Here is a 6969-nt window from a genome sequence, read left to right as displayed (position 1 = left end):
CTGGCCTCCTATTGGTCCATTTGAACGAAGCCGTTACGCCTCTGTCTGTCGCGCCTGCGCGTCTCCAGCAATGCATTCTGGGGGCTGTAGTCCATAGCTCCGATTTTACAGCTCCGCTAAGGGAGGGAGGTGTTGCTAGAGCTTTTGCAGCATTTTATGTTTCAGAGTTCCAGTATCTGCAATTCTTCGGTTTACTTTCTGTTTTTATTTCATATTTCCAACAATTCCAACGTGGGATGTGGATGTCACCGGCAGGCAAGCATTTATTGCACATCCCATATTGTCTTCTTGAACTGCCGCAGTCCACTTGTTAGACTTTGACCCAGGTGATGTATTTCCAAGTCAGGATGGCAAAGAACCTGCAGCTGATGGTGTTTCCATCTAACTATTGCCCTTGTCCTTCTAGGTGGAAGTGGTTGTCAGTTTGGAATGTGCTGTCTTAGGAGCTTTGGTGTTGATAGTATACCTTGCTGAACGTCAGGGGTGAAGAGAGTGGATGCTTGTGGATGTGACACCAGTCAAGCAGGCTGCATTGACCTAGATAGTGTTATTTTCTTGATGGGAAGAAAATTCATAAGTCTGAAGTGCAAAGAGACTTGGGAATTCTAGTCATAAATTCTCTTAAGGTAAACTTGTAGGTAGAGTCGGTCGTTTGGAAAGCAAATGTAATTATGGCATTTATTTTGAGAGGATTTGAATATGAGTGCAGGAATGTACTTCTGAAGCTCTATAAGGCTCTCGTCAGACCATGTTTGGAGTATTGTGAACAGTTTTGGGCCTCATATATCAGGAAGGATGTATGTGGTCTAGAGTGTGTTAAGAGGAGGTTCACAAGAATGGTCCCAGGAATGAAAAGTTTAACATATGAGGAATATTTGAGGACTCTGAGTCAATACTCAGAAGGATGAGGGGGGATCTAATTGAAACACAGAATACTTACTGGCCTGGACAAAGTAGATGTTGGGAAGATGTTTCCATTGGTAGGAGAGACTAACAGCCGAGCGCACAACTTTAGAGTAAAGGGAAAACCTTTTAGAATGGAGATAAGGAAAAACTTCTTTAGTCAGTGAGTGGTGAATCTAAGGAATTCATTGCCACTGAAAGCTGTGGAGGCCAGGTCATTGAGTATATTTAAGACTGAGATAGATAGGTTCTTGAGTATCAAGGATTATGTGGAGAAAGCAGGAGAATGGGATTGAGAAACTTAACAGCCATTGTTGAATGGCAGAGCAGACTCAATGGACTGAATGGCCTAAATTATGCTCCTATGTCTTATGGGCTAAGTTTCTTGAGTGTTGTTAGAGCTGCACCCATCAGGCGAGTGGAGAGTATTCATCATACTCCTGACTTGTGCATTGTAAATCTGGATAGACTTTGGAAATTCTGGTTGAGAGTTACACTGCAGTATTCCTAGTCTCAAACCTGCTCTTGCAGTCAGTATGTTTATCGAGTGAGTCCAGTTCCGTTTCTAGTCAATGGTAATCCCAAGGATATTGATAATGGGGTTTCAATTATGATAAGACCATTGAATACCAAGATTAGATTGTCTCTTAATGGAGATGGTCATTGCGTGACATTTGTCTGGCGCAAATGGGGTGGCATGGTGGCTCAGTGGTTAGCACTGCCACCTTACAGCATCTGCGATCCATGTTCAATTCTACCCTCAGGTGACTGCTAGTGTGGAGTTTGCACATTCTCCCTGCGTGGGTTTCTTACTGGTGCACGGGTTTCTTCCCACATTCCAAAGCTGTTCAGGTTAGGTGAGTTGGCTATGCTAAATTGCCCAGTGTCCAGGGATATGCAGGCTAAGTGGGCTAGCCATGGGAAATGTAGGGTTACAGGGATGGGTTGGATCTGTGTGGAATGCTCTTTGAAGGGTTGGTATGCACTCAATGGGCCGAATGGCCTGCTTCCACACTGTAGGAATTCTATAAAATGTTACTTGCCACTTGTCAGTTGAAGCTTGGATATTACATTTGAACATGAATTACTTCAGTACCTAATGAGTCACAAATACTGCTGGACATTGGGCAATCATCAGCAAACATCCCTATTTTTGACCTAATGATGGAGACAAAATAATTGAAGCATCTGAAGATGTTTGGATCTACCCTAAGGATCTCATGCAAAGATGTCCTGCAGATAACTGACCTTTAACAACCATAAACATCTTCCTATGCATAGTTGCAACTCGAACCAGAGGAGAGTTTGCACTCCCACTGCCGTACTCACTGATTTCAGTTTTCTTTGGGCTTCTTGATACCACATTAGTCAAATTCAGCCCAAACGCCAAGGGTTGTCACTCTCACCTCACCTGTGGAATACAACTTTTTCATCCATGTTTCAACCAAGGCTGTAATGAGGTCAGGAGCTGAGTGCCCCGATGGAATCCAAACTGAGTCTCACTGAGCAGGTACTGTTTCATAGCACTGTTGATGACATCTTCCATCACTTTACTGATGATCAAGAGAGATTGATAATTGGGGTGATAATTGTCTTTCATGACATATCTGGGCAACTTTCCACATTATCGAGTACATGCCAGCATTGGAGCTGTACTGGAAGAGTTCAGCTGGGGAAGCAGCTAGTTCTGGAGCACAAGTCTTCAGTACTATTGCTGAAAAGTTGTAGTATTAAAGGGACCAGGGCAACAGATTCATAGTGGAGCTAAGGTCTAGGAAGCAGAGTTGTGGTGAGCAGGATATTTTTCTGTTCGAGAAAAACTTAGTCTTATCCTACCAGCTCCCCTCTGATAGCATAGTGCAAAGAACTGTTATGTTCCACTGACAATACTCACATCTTCTTTTCACAACTCATCCTTTGTTCTCAGCCTGCATGCAAGACACATAGTATTGGACAAATAAGTAATTCCATCAAGTTTTTCTTAACTGATTCTGCCTCCACAGATGCAGTCAGACCTGCTGAGTATTTCCAGTATTTGTTAGAGGTGGTCGTTGCCATCTATCATTCCAAGACTGAATGTAGTCCGAGTCCTGCTTCATTCTTGGAAACTGTGAATAGAACTGCAAATTATAGTCATCACAGAAAAAAATTTCCAGCATCATAATGACAAAAATAAAACCTATCGACTGAGCAACTGAAAATGATTTGGCTGAAGATGATACCCTGAAAAACTGACCTTTAGAACTCACGCAACAGCCTAGAGTTGTGATGAATAGCCTCCAACCACCACAATTACTTTCCATTGAACTAGATATTACACAAACCAGGGAGGTTTTCCTCCTGATTCCAATTCATTATGTAAGGTGTGGGATTTATATATTAATATCATTTATTTTAGAATTTGGATTTCGAACTAGTGGCATGTGTTCTGGTCTGTTTGAATTAAAGGGTTTAATAATTAACTTGTTAGTATTTGTGAAGCTATGACTTTAAACCAGTATGTTTCACACATGAGAAGACTGGGATCATAATGTGATTTTGTATTAAGAGAGTTCTTCAATAGGGGGATAAACATAAATAATTGGCTTACCTTTTGTTTAGATCAATCAACAGCAGATCAGTCACTAGAAATCCTGCCACAAGTAACTCATCTTCTGACTCACTGAAGCCTGTCCACCACCTAAAAACACGACAGGAGTGCGATGAAATATTCCCCACTTGCTTGATGATTGCAGCTCCCATAATACTCAAGGTTGATGCTATCCAGGGCAAAACAGCCTACTTGATTGGTACCAATCCATAAATATCAAGCTCCCCACCCCCAAAACACTGCCACATAGTCGCAGCAGTATGAACTATATACAAGATGCATTTCAGAAATTCAACAAAATTCCTTAGGCAGAGCATTTCAAACCAGATACAACTCGCATCTAAAAGGATAAGGGCAGCATCTACACAATAATATGACACCCAAATGATGCCCTCCAAGCTATTCACCATCAAGATTTGGTAATACATCTGCATTTCTTCAGTATCACTGGATCAGAATCCTGGAACCCCTTCCCTAACCAGATTACAGATATATCTACACCTAATGAACTGCAGCAGCTCACCAATATCTTCCCCAAGAGCATCTCGGGATGGGCCATTAATGCTGGCCTGGCCAGCGATGCCTGCATTCCATGTATGAGTAAAGAACTAATTTTTATGGGGGGGGGTAGGTAGTGGGGAGAGAAGAGAGAACAAACCCCATATATATTAGAAAGCTTTTGGGGGAGTTTCAGAAGATTTGGCTGGGTCAAATGTAACAATTTCTCCATGAGAAGAGATAGCTCAGAACAGTTAAGAAATAGGTTACCTCAGTATAAGAGTTTTTGTTTGAAAATTCCAGACCAGAGGTATTTGGTTAGAAACCTGAAGGGGTTATTTGAATCAAAAGACAATTTAAGATGAGTTTCACAAACTATCAAATAATCTTGAGTATTTGAAGAAATACACTTAATTAAATCTATTGATGTAACAGAAAAGGAAATTCTCTCTTCAGTACTTGAGTAGTGTAAAGTGATGGTATTGGGAATATATAGGATTTTACTCTATTGTTTTGAAATTTTTCAAGTAAATGCTTGGTTTGTTCAATTTATCTTTTGTGTAACAAAACTGGTTTCATTATTAAAACCAAATCTGCCACACTGCATACTTATGTTTTAGTGAAATTAAATTATTTTTAAAATGGTTTATCTAGCCAGATGACAGCTTGGGATCTGACTCATCCAGTAGCAGTATCAGGTAAGATAAAAACACATTAACCACAATTTTATAAGGATTCTTTAATGCCACACTTCTTCAAATGCTACTTTTGTTACCACTCTCTCATCTCAGCTCCATTGACCATGTTTGAATCATGGCTATATGAAAGACTGGTACCAAGTGCCTGTAGCAGAATTCAAAATGAGTAGCAGTATGCAGAACATTTGTTATCCCAGAAATAGAAAAAAATACATACCATCAATTAATTCTATTGATCACCGAATCATAGAGACACACTTACAAGTGTGTAAGTCCTACTATGATCTGCTTTTCCAAAATACAGCACCTCGCGTTGATCGAAATTAAATTCTATCTGCCACTTCTCAGCTCATTGGCCCAATCAACAGCAGATCATGATGGAAGAGGATAGACTGGATCTAAAAGTTGAAGTTTTAAATTGGAGGAAGGCTCAATTTTACGGTATGAGGTAAGAACTTTCAAAAGCTGATTGGGGGGCAGATGTTCGCAGTTAAAGGGATGGCAGGAAAATGCGAAGCCTTCAGAAATGCGATGAGAGTCCAGAGACAGTATATTCCTGATCAAGATCCTGTTGTATTCTGAAGTAACCTTTTTCATTATCCACTGCAATTCCAATTTTGGTGTCATCTGCAAACTTACTAACTGTACCTCAAATGTTCACATCCAAATCATATATATAAATGACAAAAAAAAATAGCAGATCTAGCCCTGATCTTTGTGGCACTTCACTGGTCACAGGCCTCCGTCCGAAAAGAAACCCTCCACTACCACCCTCTGTCTTCTACCTTTGAGCCAGTTCTGTATCCAAACGGCTAGTTCTTCCGTAGGACAGCACAGTGGCTCAGTGGTTCGCATTGCTGCCTCATAGCACCAGGGACCCAGGTTTGATTCCAGCCTCGGGTGACTATCTGTTTGCATATTTGCCCCATGTCTACGTGGGTTTCCTCCGGATGCTCTGGGTTCCTCCCACAATCACAAATATGTGCAGGTCAGGTGAATTGGCTATGCTAAATTGCCCATAGTGTTAGATGCATTGGTTAGGAGTAAATGTGGGGAATGGGTCTGGATGGGTTACTCTTCAGAGGGTCAGAGTGGACTTATTGGGCTAAAGGGCCTGTTTCCATTCTGTAGGGAATCTAATCAAATCTATATTCTCGGAGATTGAACCTTGCTAACCAGTCTCCCATGGGGAACCTTGTCAAATGCCTTAGATCACGACTAGCGCTCTGCTCTCTTCAAACCTGTTACTTCAAAACACTCAAGTTTGTGAGACATGATTTCCCATGCACAAAGCTATGCTGATTATCCAAATCAGTCCTTGCCTTTCCAAATACATGTAAATCCTATCCCTCAGGATTCCCTCCAACAACTTGCCCACCACCGATGTCAGGCTTACTGGTCTATAGTTCCAAGGCTTTTCCTTACCATCTTTCTTAAATAGTGGCATCACATTAGCCAACCTCCAGTCTTCCAGGATCTCACCTGTGACTATCGATGATACAAATATCTCAGCAAGGAGCCCAGCAATCACTTCCCTTGCTTCCTAGTGGTGGGTATATGGAATGCTTTGCCCCAGCAGGCTGTGGAGGCCAAGTCTCTGGATACTTTCAAGAAAGAGTTGGATAGAGCTCTTAAGGATAGTGGAATCAAGGGTTATGGGGCTAAGGCAGAAACAGGATACTGATTGAGGATGATCAGCCATGATCATAATGAATGATGGTGCTGGCTCGAAGGGCAGAATGGCCTACCTCTGCATCTATTGTCTAATACCGTCAAAATTAGCCTTCCTCAAATTTAAAACTTCAATTTTTAAGATCCAATCTATCCTTTTCCATCATAATTTAAAACTAATAGAATTATGGTCGCTGGCCCCAATGCGCTCCCCCAGTGGCACCTCAGTCATCTGCCCTGCCTTATTTCCCAAGAATAGTTCCAAGTTTTGCATCTTCTGTAGTAGGTACATCCACATATTCAATCCTCTTGCAGTATGATGGGAAAAGAAAAAGATTAAGTGAAATGCTGATTTGAAGAATTGGCAACATGAGTCAAATGCCCTCCTTCTGCACTGCAACAGTTGAGATTGAGCATTTTTACAAAGGTGTTTTTACAAAGCAATGCCACAGCACAAGAAAACATGGCAGCCAAATTCTGCAGAGTGGTTTTACCAAGTAACAACGATTTACAAGGTAATTTTTTTTCTCTCTGGTGACGATTATGAGAATCAGTACACATTTGTGATGGATGGGTCATGTTTTGTGTTACTAACAGGGACTGGCTAAG

The sequence above is a fragment of the Chiloscyllium punctatum genome, chromosome 44 (genome assembly GCF_047496795.1).
Source record: "Chiloscyllium punctatum isolate Juve2018m chromosome 44, sChiPun1.3, whole genome shotgun sequence".
NCBI lineage: Eukaryota > Metazoa > Chordata > Chondrichthyes > Orectolobiformes > Hemiscylliidae > Chiloscyllium > Chiloscyllium punctatum.
This window is presented reverse-complemented; position numbering follows the sequence as displayed.